Genomic DNA, 12656 nt, shown 5'->3' with positions numbered 1-12656 from the left:
ACAAACTCTTGTATAAATATATTGTGAGTAATGATATAGTTACAAATTCTTGTACAAACTTATTTTATACAAACTGATTGGGCATTAACTTATTGATTGAATGAAAATAAAAAATAATAAAAACAAAAAAAAATTAATCATGCCACATCAGTTTATACAAAAAAAATGTACAAAAATTTGTAACTATATTATCACTCATCTATTATTAAGTTAATTAATTTCTATATAGGTACAATAATGATACTCTTAGCCCATTTTTGTTTGGAAGAAATAAGAGGAGAGAAATGAAAAAAATAGAAGAGAAGAGAAAATGAGGAGAAAAAAAGATCAATTTCAATTTTATTACTTCGTTTGACATAGAATTCATCTTTGTTCCCCTTATTTCTTTCCCTCTTCTCTCCTCCCACTTTTTCAAACAAAACATGCCACTAGTTTTGAGGCAAGATCCAGCTTTAGAGTCCTAAGATCGCGCGCACACACACACATAATTATTTACACTCTAAAAATTATTTTGAATTTGCAAACTCTTTAAAATAAAATAAAAACCTTAAACCATTTAAATTAATCAACTCAACTATTAAGCTTACCCAAAAAGTCTATTAAAAATATTTACTATATACTTACAACAATAAAATCAAAGCTCATCTGTTGCCGCAACTGTCCTAAATGGGGCCTAATTAAGCTATAAACAAATTCTTTGATACAATGTCATTGATTAGTTTTTATTTATTAAATTTATTTTAAAAAATATGTTCAATAGTAAGCGTATTAACTTTATTTGCCCTCAATGACAGTAACAAAAATGGCCATCTTTGAAAAAACAATAACAGCGACATTGTAATCTACTCTAAGTCAACAATAACATATTAAACTGCCAAAATTAATGTGTTAGGTCATTGTTTTTGTTTAATTCTCCATATTCCTCCATTAAGTGAGGGAAAAAATAAAAAAAATAAAAAAGAGGCAGCATCTGATTTCCAGTAACACCTACATAATACTGAAAATAAATTGGGTCATTGGGTGACGAATAAAAATTGAAAAAGATTTTGGATTACTGGCACCCCTTCATTAATCTTATAAAACTCCTCTTCTATACAATTACATTTAAGTACATACAAATAAAATTAACTACATTTATATTTTCTCTTTCGCACAGGTGTGATTTTTTTTTTCAATTTCAAATCTGAATTGTTCTTTCCCAAGCAGCTCAAAGTCTTTATTTATTTATTTATTTTTTCTTTTGGAACTGAAGAAAGAAATGGGGAAAAGAATATGAAACTTTTGGTAAGAGGAGGAATAAGATGCACACACTATGCGCGAGATGCAATCATATGAGCTGCAAGAAAGAAGAATTTGGTTGCAGCCTATATTGAGTGTTACTTATCATCTCACAAGTTTTAAATATTGGAGAGTTATTATTTTTAAGTGAATTCACTTTGATTTGGTAGTTTATTATTTAAAAAAAAATCCATTCTTTTTCATTTCCTTATTCATATTGATTATTTATATCTTGGGAAACAAGTGTTTTTGAGCTATTTATAAAGAGAAAGTTTGAAAGATACAAATGATAAGAGTGTTCATTTAGAAAGAAAGGTATTTTTAGCATTAAATGAAATATAATTAAAAATGGAGTTTTAAGACGATTTTAGAGGAGCGGCAATAGTCCCACTTCTAATGAAAATAATTAAAAAAAATTCACGGAAATATTTAAAGTTTTAAAAACCTTTTACCCATTATCTTTCAATCGGACAAGTATTCAATTCAGTGCCGACCCCTAGATTGGTAATTAGAGGAAAAAAATAAAACATAAAATAAATCCTAACAATTAATTCAATGATCAATGAAAACTAAGCTAATCCTAATCCTTTTCAACCTTATTTATTTATTTATTTATTTTAACTCATATCAAGAATTCTGCAAGCTAGTAAGCCAATTTTGACTTTGAAATAACGCTGGCCCTCTTCAATCTTCAAGTTAATGGACATTAATTGGATACACAAAAGTCTTAATTGGACGTTAATGGGAAGAAAGATAGAGGAGGTTTCCCTGCAAAATACGTTCAATAATGTTGAAAGGGAAAGAACCCGTAGATTGGCAAATACGTTCAGTAATCAACGACTCCATAAATCCATTCCATCTCACCTTTAATCTAATTGGCCTAACTTCAAAACTTTAATGGTATGGTGAGGAGGCAAGGGACAGGACGTCAAGTCTTGCTTGAAAGTTACGGACCCATTTCCCTTACTTGACTAGCTTGTTGAAATATCTTTGGTAGTTGTTTTGAGGATGTATAGTATTGTAGAGATTCTGTCAATTGCCCTGGTTTATACTTTTTCACCGCGTATCCTGCCGTTACCAGTGGATTTTTCATAGAGATTCATACAAAAAATTTAATAGTAAAATTTTCTATTTTCAAACAATCTTGTACCACTCTTTACAATGTTTCAATTCTTAATTAAATTCGATAAACATCGAATAATTAAAAGTCTCAAAATTCTAGGATTGTGAGTTGTAAAACTCAGTCTGCTTCTAAGTACTAGTGCAGGGTCCTCTGTTTCTTCATTTTCATATCCCCTCAACTTCAAGCACAGCTGCACAGGATCCTTGGGACGATTACATGATTGCTTGAGAGATCTTTGAATCTTTCAATTGCTAGGGACTTTAGTAAAACGTTTTGCTACCTGATGCATGTTTTGTATTAAAATGAGGATATTCCCACTAAAAAATGATTCTATATATCATCACCTTTTCAAAGCGTCCATCGTATACTAATTTTAAAAAGCTTTCACATATGTAACGCTAACTTTCACACTGTCCTTCCAGAAAGAACTTTTTGGAATACCTTCACTAAGTTCACTCAGTGATATATTATGATTACCAAATTGACATTATATTAATTATTGTAAATAAAAATACAAGAAGATCGCAAATCATGGTTTCTTTTTTCTTTTTTAATACTTAATACAATGAGGTCTTACTAAGCAAAATAACTAAGCTTATAATCATGAGTGAATAAATGGATAAGTTAATGATGACTAGTTAGTCAGTAAATTGTCCCCGCAAGACAACAACCAGAACCGTTCGCAACACTTGACTTCCAAAGGGAAAGAACCATTTAATAGGCGTAATAACAATCACTGATTCCATTCCGTCGTACCAACAGCTAAAAGAAAAAACGTCACCGCTTTCCATCTCCAGTTTCACACAAATGGTTGAAGAAAATCCAAAGTTTCCACTTGCACCCCCCAGGAAATGAATACTGAAGAAGCAATGAAGTATGCGGCGTAAGAGTCTCGTCTACGTTCTTGTCACGATCGTCGCCTCAGGCTTTCAGCTCTTTGCATCAATTTTCTTGCGCGACATTTCTCCCGATGTTAATCTATAGTCAGTCACCGTCAATAACGAAAGCAATCTTATGAAAATAAATTGAAGTTTGAAAAACCTTTTCCCCAGCATCTTTTAGCCTTTTCTCTCACTACCAATAATTCTGCAAGCTAATTAATAAGCTAGTCTTGACTTTGAATTAACGCTGGCCCTCTCAAGTCTTCAAGCTTTTATCCTGCACACATTAAAAAATAATTGACATTAACTGGATGTACAAAAGTCTTAATTGGAAGAAAGATAGAGGTTTCCTTGCAAATACGTACCAGTGGCGATGTCAGCACCATTTTTTTGGGTGGGCTAGATTTTTTTTAAAATTTAATTACTTCTCACAAAAAAATTATATACAAATTAAATTATTAAAATACACTAGACAAGCAAAAAACTAATAATAAAACTATAAAAGTACAATGTAAATAAAAAAAAAACACTATCGATGAAATTTTTTTCAAAAAATTTTTATATAGTATCGTATCTGAATTATATTGTGTGCGATAATAATATATTAGAGAATTATTAATTATTTTATCAAAAAATTTGACAAAAGTATAAGCTAATAACTAATTCAAAAACAATATGAGCATACGGGTGCAGCAGAGGCTAACCGTCAATCATGAGGTGGCAACTTGATGACTTGAACAGCTGAGTTTTGGGGAATTTAGACTTTGGATAATTAGATCAATTAGTTAGGGATTTGGGTGAGTTTTTCGATTTAGAAAAAATAGATATTTACTATAATTATTCATTATATTTTTATATTTTATTATAAGTTTTTTTTAAAAAAATTATAATTAATTCATTTTTTTTTAAGAAACTAACTCGGGCTACAGCCCGGGTTAGCCTTCTTGATAGCTTCGCCCCTGATACGTACAATAAATATTGGAAGGGAAAGAACCTTTAGATTGGTACAATAATCAACAATTCCACATTTTCATTCCATTTTACGTTTAATCTAGTTGCTCTAATTCCAATTTTCATCTGTATGATGAGGAGGCAAAGGGACAGGCCTCAATTCATACTTGAGAGAAGCAGAGCCATTTCCATTAATTACTTGTCTAGCTTGTTTAAATATATATATTTTGATGATTTATATTGCTGAGAGCCATTTCCATTAATTACTTGACTAGCTTGTTTAAATACAAATATTTTCATGATTTATAATGCTGTTGAGCTTCCGTGAATTGCCTTGGTTTTCAACCACAAATTCTCCGGTTACCAATGGATTCTCCATAGAATTTCATACAAAAAAATTAAAATAGTGAAATTTTCTATTTTCAAACAAGCTTATAAACCTCGGTTCTATTTCTAAGTGGTAATGCAGGTCCTTTGGTTTCTTCGTTTCCACCCTGCTCAACTTCAAGCGCAGCTGCACAAGATCCTTGGTGGGATTGCAGGATTGTTTAAGAGACCGTAGAATCTTTCAATTGCTAGGGACTTTACTAAAAATGTTTTCTACCTGAAGCTTTGTTGGAATATATCTACCTTATTTATTGATTATTTATCCCTTACAAAATTAGCATCAAACTCCGCATGTTTTGTTCCAGAGTGAAAAAAATGTAACGAATGCATGATGCACATTCATAGATGAAATGAAATGCATAAATTAAAAGGAAAATCCTTCTTTCAAATAGGTAATTTTTCTCATCACCACTTATTTGAAATTAAAGGATCTGCATCTACAGAGAAAGCAACACTGTTTAGGATTGACCCAGCAGATGAAGAGCCAATTTCTGAAAGTCCAGTACTGTGACCAGCCACAAAATCAATGTCGTCACAGTTATGCTGCATAATGGAAGCTCCAATTGATGCTCTAATCCCCGCTAATTCAAATGCTACTTCTTTCATTGTAGGTCTCTTTTTACCAATCAAGTTTAAGCATCTTTTTGCAAGCATAGCAACAGTAATAATCTCTTCTTCCCTAGCTTCTTTAAGAACTCGAGCATCAAGGACATCAAACAAACGGTTCTCTTTCATTGCTTCAAGAAAATATCCCACTAAACTTTTATCTTCTTCACTGTCAGTTGAACGAATAGGTTTCTGCCCAGTTAAAAGCTCAACAATAAGTACTCCAAAACTATGGACATCACTTTTCAATCAGTTAAATGATGTCGGTTTTGTCTTTTTTTTTTCCAATCAAGTTAAATGACAAATTGCATTTTTTCTTGTCTTGATTAAATGATCATTTCACCCTTATGAGATCAATAATGTTCTAAGGGCATTAAGATGGAAGTGGACAAGTTCATTAAAAAGTTAACTTCCAAGTGACACACTGAAAAAAAGTATTTGTGTATTTTTAAAAATGTCCAAACAATTATTTGTACTTATTTTGCACGAAACAAAACCTAGAAATCTATTTGAGAACTTAGCCGCTCTGTTTGAGATTTAGTAACCTCACCTTTTGAGGATGAAGATGGGCCCTGGATGAAACATCAACGTAACTAGCAAACTCGCCCGCTAAATGTTTGACAAAAGGTCCCACAGACTAAAATCAATGGCGAACGTTCCTGTCTCTTTCCCCTCTTCCCCTCCTGCTTCTGGCTCCAAATCCTTTGCTCAGGTTGTTGGTACAAGTTCCAGTCCACCTGCTCCCATGCTTCAATTGCCGAAACCTGTTAAGTGGGGTGACTTGACTTGTATTAAAATTACAGAATCCATTTACTAGCAACGATTGTAGAGATGTTGCACAAACTTAATTGGCCGTTTGCTGCTACGTCCAGGATCCACACCCCTCAAAACTCATGAGCTCCGTCACTTACTTCAACCTGTGTGGAAGACTGAAGCTACTTGGACTTTGGTCCCTTTGACCCGTGGCTATTTTGATGTACATTTTTCCAATGAAGCAGACATGCAAATGGCTTGGAGTGGTGGTACTTGCTCCCTGCCTTCCGGTGTTTTTCGTCTTTATCAATGGAAAAAAGACTTTGATCCCTACAACCCTGCATTACACACACATGCTCAAGTTTGGGTGCATCTATATGGTTTAAGTCAAGAAAATTGGGACCCAAGAACTCTATTGGAAATTGCATGTGCTATAGGGGCTCCATTACAACTTGATAAACCAACCAAGGAAGGGACATTCAGACATTTTGACTGAGTTCTAGTTGACGGGGATCTCTTAGAAAACCCACCTCCACAGATATTGGTTGAACGCGAAGAGTATTCATTTGAGATAACTGTATATTATGAGAACCTTCCCTCTCAATGTCCTGTTTATAGTTTTCTTGGACATAATGCCTCCAATTGTCGCCGAAATCGCGAGACAGCCAATGCCACCCACGAGCCTGCTAAGAACCCTTTAAAATGTGTTTTTCGCCTAGTTCCAAGCATAGAGGCTGTGCAAAATCCATCTCCAGACAAGGTTGTTGAGAAAGCTACTAGTGGCAGCGAGGCTTCCTCGCCACAATCTTCTAATCCTGGAATTGTGGTTCATAAGCCACCCTCACTAGTAGATACTTCACTTAGACAATCTGAGATCGATCCACTTACCTCAGAAACCTATTGCCCTGAGGATGAGGACCTTTCACAGGGTGACCCTCCCGAAGACGTTTCAATGAAAAACCATCAGATGGCTGACCCCTCCCTTATGATTCATTCCACAAATCAGCTTGAGCCGCCTATTGAGCCACCAATTACCACAAACCAAATGACCATGTCTCCTACTGCAACATCTTTGTTATCTCGGGAAATCCAAACAATTGTTGATTTTACTAAAAATGCATCACCAGTTGATGAGGATAGTTTCCAAACAGTACATGAGCATAAAAAATGGAAAGTGCGTGCTCGCTCCCTTCTGTCTGAGCCATACTTTGCAAGAGGTAGTGGTCAGAATATGGAAAAATGAAGATCCTATTTTGGAATGTGAGGGGTGTAGCTGACCCTAGCACTCAATCAGAATTGGCTATCTTATGTTTTTCTCATAATCTTGATTACCTTTGCATTTTGAACTTATGGTTTCTTTGTCTTTGATTCCTTCTACCTTCTGGAATTCTATTAGAATGAAATTTGCTTGCTCTAATGACAGAGGTGACTTAGCTCCAAATACGTGGGTTTTTAGTGCTGCTCATCTTCCTTTGGGTGCTGTAGTTCATGTTAGAAAACAATAAAACAGTGAGATAACAAATTATATGTTAGCTAATTTAAACAATCGGAAACACTAAATGAAGAACAGAAGAGGCAGAAACTGAATTGAAATAAAAAAAAATAGAAACCCGAGGCCTGCACAAACACAGTCTCCTTAAAACAGATTTACCACCTTTACGGAGTGCTTAAGGTTTGCTAGGTATCTGTTTCCCAGGATGCAACGGGTACGATTTTCCAGTCAAGCACAGGCTGGAAATTCCGACGAACCACAACCAGCGAACTCGAACAAAGAAAAACAAAGAAGGATGAAGGGAAAACAAGTGTGCTTTGTGCTCGTTTTTGCAAGTGAAAAAAAACAGAAGTGAAGGTGCCTTTTTATACTCAAGGGAGGATGTAACATCTTTTGTATTGAATTTTCGAATTCAATACATTTTGTTATAACAGCCAAATCAATTTAATGAATTGATTTCAATGTAGTGGACTTTTTTGATCCTACGCGGTCTATTCTATCAAAACTACGAGCCTTGAAAATTGCTTTACGATCTTGGAATGTAGTGGTTTTTGGTAATATTCACGCTCGTGTTGATAATGCTATGGCCAATCTTTCTGCAATTCAATGTTCTATTTCTAGTGGTGGCAACTTAGAGTAGCTTTATAATGATGAAGTGGCCGCTAAACTGGAACTCCTCCAGGCAGTGCGTAATCAATCAATTTTTTTTAAAAGAGAAGGCTAGAGTTAGATGGTTGACTGATGGCGATCGGTGCACAAAATTTTTCCATGCCTATTGTAGAAAGATGGCTCGCTCTTCCATTAATAGTTTGCTCATTGATGGTGTTCTGAACTCTAATCCTGTGGAGATCTTCAACCACTTGGTTTCCTATTACGTCAAGTTTTATTCGACAACTCCTAGTGTGGAGGATCCAACAACAGTTTGTTCAGTGATCCCTCATCTGGTCTATGAGGCTGATAATGTTCTTTTAACTGAGGTGCCTTCTACTTCGGAAATCAAAGATATTGTCTTTGCCACGGACCTGAATAGTGCACTTGGTCTAGATGGTTTTTCCGGTCTCTTCTATTAGCACTATTGGCATATTATTGCTTCTGATGTTGTTCGTTTTGTTCAGCATTTTTTCACCACTAGTAAGCTTCCTCAAAATTTTAACTCTAATTTTATTGTGTTAATTCCAAAAGATGTTGTTGCCATTGAGGTTTCTAAGTTTCGCCTAATCACTCTTGCAAACTTCCTCTTCAAAATTATTTCGAAGATTCTGGCAGACAGGTTGGGTACATTTATTACAAAAATTATTTCTCCTCAACAGACTGGGTTTGTAAAAGGGCGTTGTATCTCTGACTCTATTGGTTTGGTTTCTGAGGCGTACAATCTTCTTAACCGACGGATTCAAGGTGGTAATTTGGGGCTGAAATTGGATATCACAAAGGCCTTCGATACAATTGAGTGGGGTTTTCTTTTCCAAGTCTTAAAAAATTTTGGCTTTTCTTCTTAGTTTATTTCTTGGGTTTTTACTTTGCTGCACTCTGCACGCATATCCATTCTTGTTAATGGCACTCCAAGGGGTTTTTTCATCTGTAACAAAAGAGTGAGGCAGGGTGATCTTTTACCACCATTGCTTTTTTGCTTGGCCGAGGAGGCTCTTAGTAGAGGCATTCTTAACTTACGAGAGCAAGGCTTAATCCGTGGTATCTCTTCTCCTAGACTCAGTCCTTCTCCAAGCCATGCACTGTATGTAGATGATATCTTTATTTTTGTTCGTGGTGATTCTAATTCTCTCTCGAACTTGATGGGATTCTTAGAGTCTTATAGTCGAGCTTCTGGTCATGTGATTAACAAGGCTAAATCTTGGTTCTTTATCAACTCATATATGAGTCACATAAGCAATTTTTTAAAGTTCTTTTTGGGGTTTCAAGAGGGTCCAGCTACTTTTACTTACCTCGGAGTTCCAATATTTCGGAGAATCCCTAGGAAGCAACACTTGTAGGTTATTGCTGATAGAGTTGGAGGAAAGCTTGAAAGTTGGATGGGAAAATTACTTTCAATGGCTGGTCGAGTTCAACTTGTGCAGTCTGTTATCCAAGCCATGTTAATTCATAGCTTGATGATCTACCAATGGCCTTGCTCCCTCTTGAAGCAAATGAGTGGTTGGATCCGTAATTTTATTTGGACTGGTTCTTGTGATACTAGAAAAATGATCTCTATCTCTTGGCATCATGTTTGTGCTCCAAAGGAGTTTGGTGGGTTGGGAATTCGTGGCCTATCCTTACTTAATCGTGTTGCTCTTCTTAAGACTTCTTGGAATATTTTGACATATTCTTCTATTTGATGTAAGTTCTTAAAAGGTTGATTCCAACTCTCATCATACAATTGGTCTCAAACTTATTCCAAGTCTTCCATTTGGCGGAGTTTGAAGACTATGATTCCTACTTTAGCTGATGGTTGTCGTTGGGTTGTGAGAGATGGAAGAAAGATTAACTTGTGGCGGGATATGTCAGATTCCATTGTTTCTTTATTGAATATTAATAATTTAAGCATGAACCTTAATTCTTCTGTGAGTGCCTTGATTTGTGATGGTGCTTGGTATATTCTAGATCATTTTCAAGCTTCCTTCCCTCAGCTGGTTTCAAATATAAAAAATACAGAGCTGCCCGTAGTTGACACTGAAGATAAGATGGTGTGGTGCCACTCAGCAGATGGTAATCTTACTTTGGCAAAAGCTTATCTTTTTTTACTTGGCTGACCTGTAGTTTGCCCCTGGAACAAATGCTTGTGGTCATCATTTATTCCTCCAAAATACTCTATGCTTGCTTGGAGGCTGTTTCAAAGCAATCATGCAACGGGTGCACCAGTTCATGAGGCCAGATGGTCACCGGTTGTCGGTGAATGGCGACGTAAGGTTGTCAAGTTCAGTTCTATCGTTTGATTTCCTCTCACCGCCTCTGTATTGTCTATAAATAGGATGTCACCAGGACCTTCAGTTTCATCAGGAAATTACAATTTTAATTAGCAAATATAATCAAGCTCTTCGATAAGCCTTTCGACATGGCGACAGCCACCACTAAGCTTTTACTATCAAACCTTGCATCTACCGTCAAGAGTGTTCCGTCTAACTATATCCGCCCCATCTCTGACTGTCCAAATCTCACGGAGGTTCAGATATCAGACGGTTCAATTCCTCTTATAGATCTCTAAGTCCTCGACGCCTTGATCTCATCAAACAGATTGGACAGGCATGCCAGCATGACGGATTCTTCTAGGTAAAGAATCACGGGATTCCAAAAACGATAATTAATAACATGTTGAGCATTTCGAGAGCATTTTTCAAATTGGTAGAGAGTGAGAGACTGAAGAGTTATTCTGATGACCTTCAAAGTCTAAACGACTATCCACTAGTTTTAATATTAATACGGAAAAGGTCGCCAACTAGAAAGATTACTTGAGACTTCATTGTTATCCTCTTCAGGATTACATCCATGAATGGCCTTCGAATCCTCTATCCTTCAGGTATAATTAGTAAAATTGTGTAATCTACTTATTTTTTATTTTTTCATATGTCCAATTATCTTAACTGCTGTTAACACTTGACAAGGAAGTTGTGGCCGAGTACTGTACGAGTGTGAGAGGGTTAGTGCCGAAGCTAATTGAGGCCATATCTGAGAGCTTGGGGCATAAAGGGATTATATAGACAAGGCATTAGGCAAACACGAGCAACATATGGCTTTGAACTACTGTCCACCCTGTCCTCAGCCTGAACTAACTTACGGATTGCCAGGACACACTGATCCAAATTTAATAACTGTTCTTCTTCAGGATGATGTCCCTGGATTGCAGGTACTTAGAAATGGGAAATGGCTTCCTGTCAGTCCTATTCCCAACACCTTCATTGTCAACATTGGCGATCAGATGCAAGTTCTTAGCAATGATCTATACAAGAGTGTGCTCTATCGGGCTCTGGTGAACTGCGACAAGGAGCGCATATCCATTCCAACGTTCTACTGTCCATCACCTAATGCTGTGATAGCTCCTACTAAGGATTTAATCGATGAACGTCACCTGGCTTTCTATAAAAATTTCACATATGCTAAATATTACCAAAATTTTTGGAACATGGGACTTGCAGCTGAAGGTTGCTTGGACCTGTTCAAAGCTTCAACTACTTGATCTTGTCATTAATTATGTATTTGAAGATCTGAAAGAGTTTGAATACAGTGTTTGGTTTAAGAGAAACTAACAAGAAAATGAAAGAAAATCATAAAAACCAGATATGAAAATGATCATCTTTATTATATCAATAACTAATGATTACAGCTTTGTATTTATAGTCAATGATAAGAAGAGTCTCGTAGCTTGATAGTTTGTTAGATTTCATATGCATGTAATACAGTTCGTTTGCTTTACTGCTGAGCTGGATAACTAACTAACACACGTAAGCATTGCCAACTGCTCCATTTAATCAGATGCTCTCATCTATACCATATTATCATACTCTGTAACATCCCCCCTCAAGCTGAACTGACCTAGATGGACATTCAGCTTGCTTCTTAGGTGATGAAACTGACTGAAAGTTAAAGCTTTGGTAAGAACATCTACATTTTGATCTTCACTGGGAATGAACTGAATTGTAATTTGCTTAGCTGTTACTTTGTCCCTAATGAAGTGAATATCAAGCTCAACATGCTTAGTTTTAGCATGATAAACTGGGTTGTGAGCTAGAGCTATGGCACTTTGATTGTCACACCACATTATGGGGGTTGTGACAAGATGAATATGTAGCTCTTTTAGTAAGGACTGAATCCAAGTGACCTCAGCTGTAGCTTGAACTAAAGCTCTGTATTCAGCTTCAGTGCTCGATCTGGAAACTACTACATGTTTCTTAGATAACCAAGAAACCAAATTTGAACCAAGGTAAACAGCATAACCAACCACTGATTTGCGATCATCCTTATCACATGCCCAATCTGAATCACTAAAACAATTTATCTGCATAGTGCGGTAATGATAAAAATGTAATCTAAAATGAATTGTTCCCTTCAAATATCTAAGAAGCCTCTTACAAGCCTCCCAGTGCTCTGCTGTTGGTGAAGCTAGAAACTGACTGAGTTTGTTTACAGAGAAAGTTATTTCTGGCCTAGTGAGAGTCACATACTATAAAGCTCCAACAACACTTCTATATTGAGAAAC

At 36.0% G+C, this 12656-nt stretch overlaps 1 pseudogene; it reads left to right on the top strand.

Moving 5' to 3' along the window:
- The first annotated feature begins 10517 nt into the window (after positions 1 to 10517).
- Positions 10518 to 11636, top strand: LOC18032551 (annotated as a pseudogene).
- The last annotated feature ends 1020 nt before the right edge of the window (positions 11637 to 12656 follow it).

This window comes from Citrus clementina, unplaced genomic scaffold (genome assembly GCF_000493195.1).
Source record: "Citrus clementina cultivar Clemenules unplaced genomic scaffold, Citrus_clementina_v1.0 scaffold_9, whole genome shotgun sequence".
NCBI lineage: Eukaryota > Viridiplantae > Streptophyta > Magnoliopsida > Sapindales > Rutaceae > Citrus > Citrus x clementina.
This window is presented reverse-complemented; position numbering and strand designations above follow the sequence as displayed.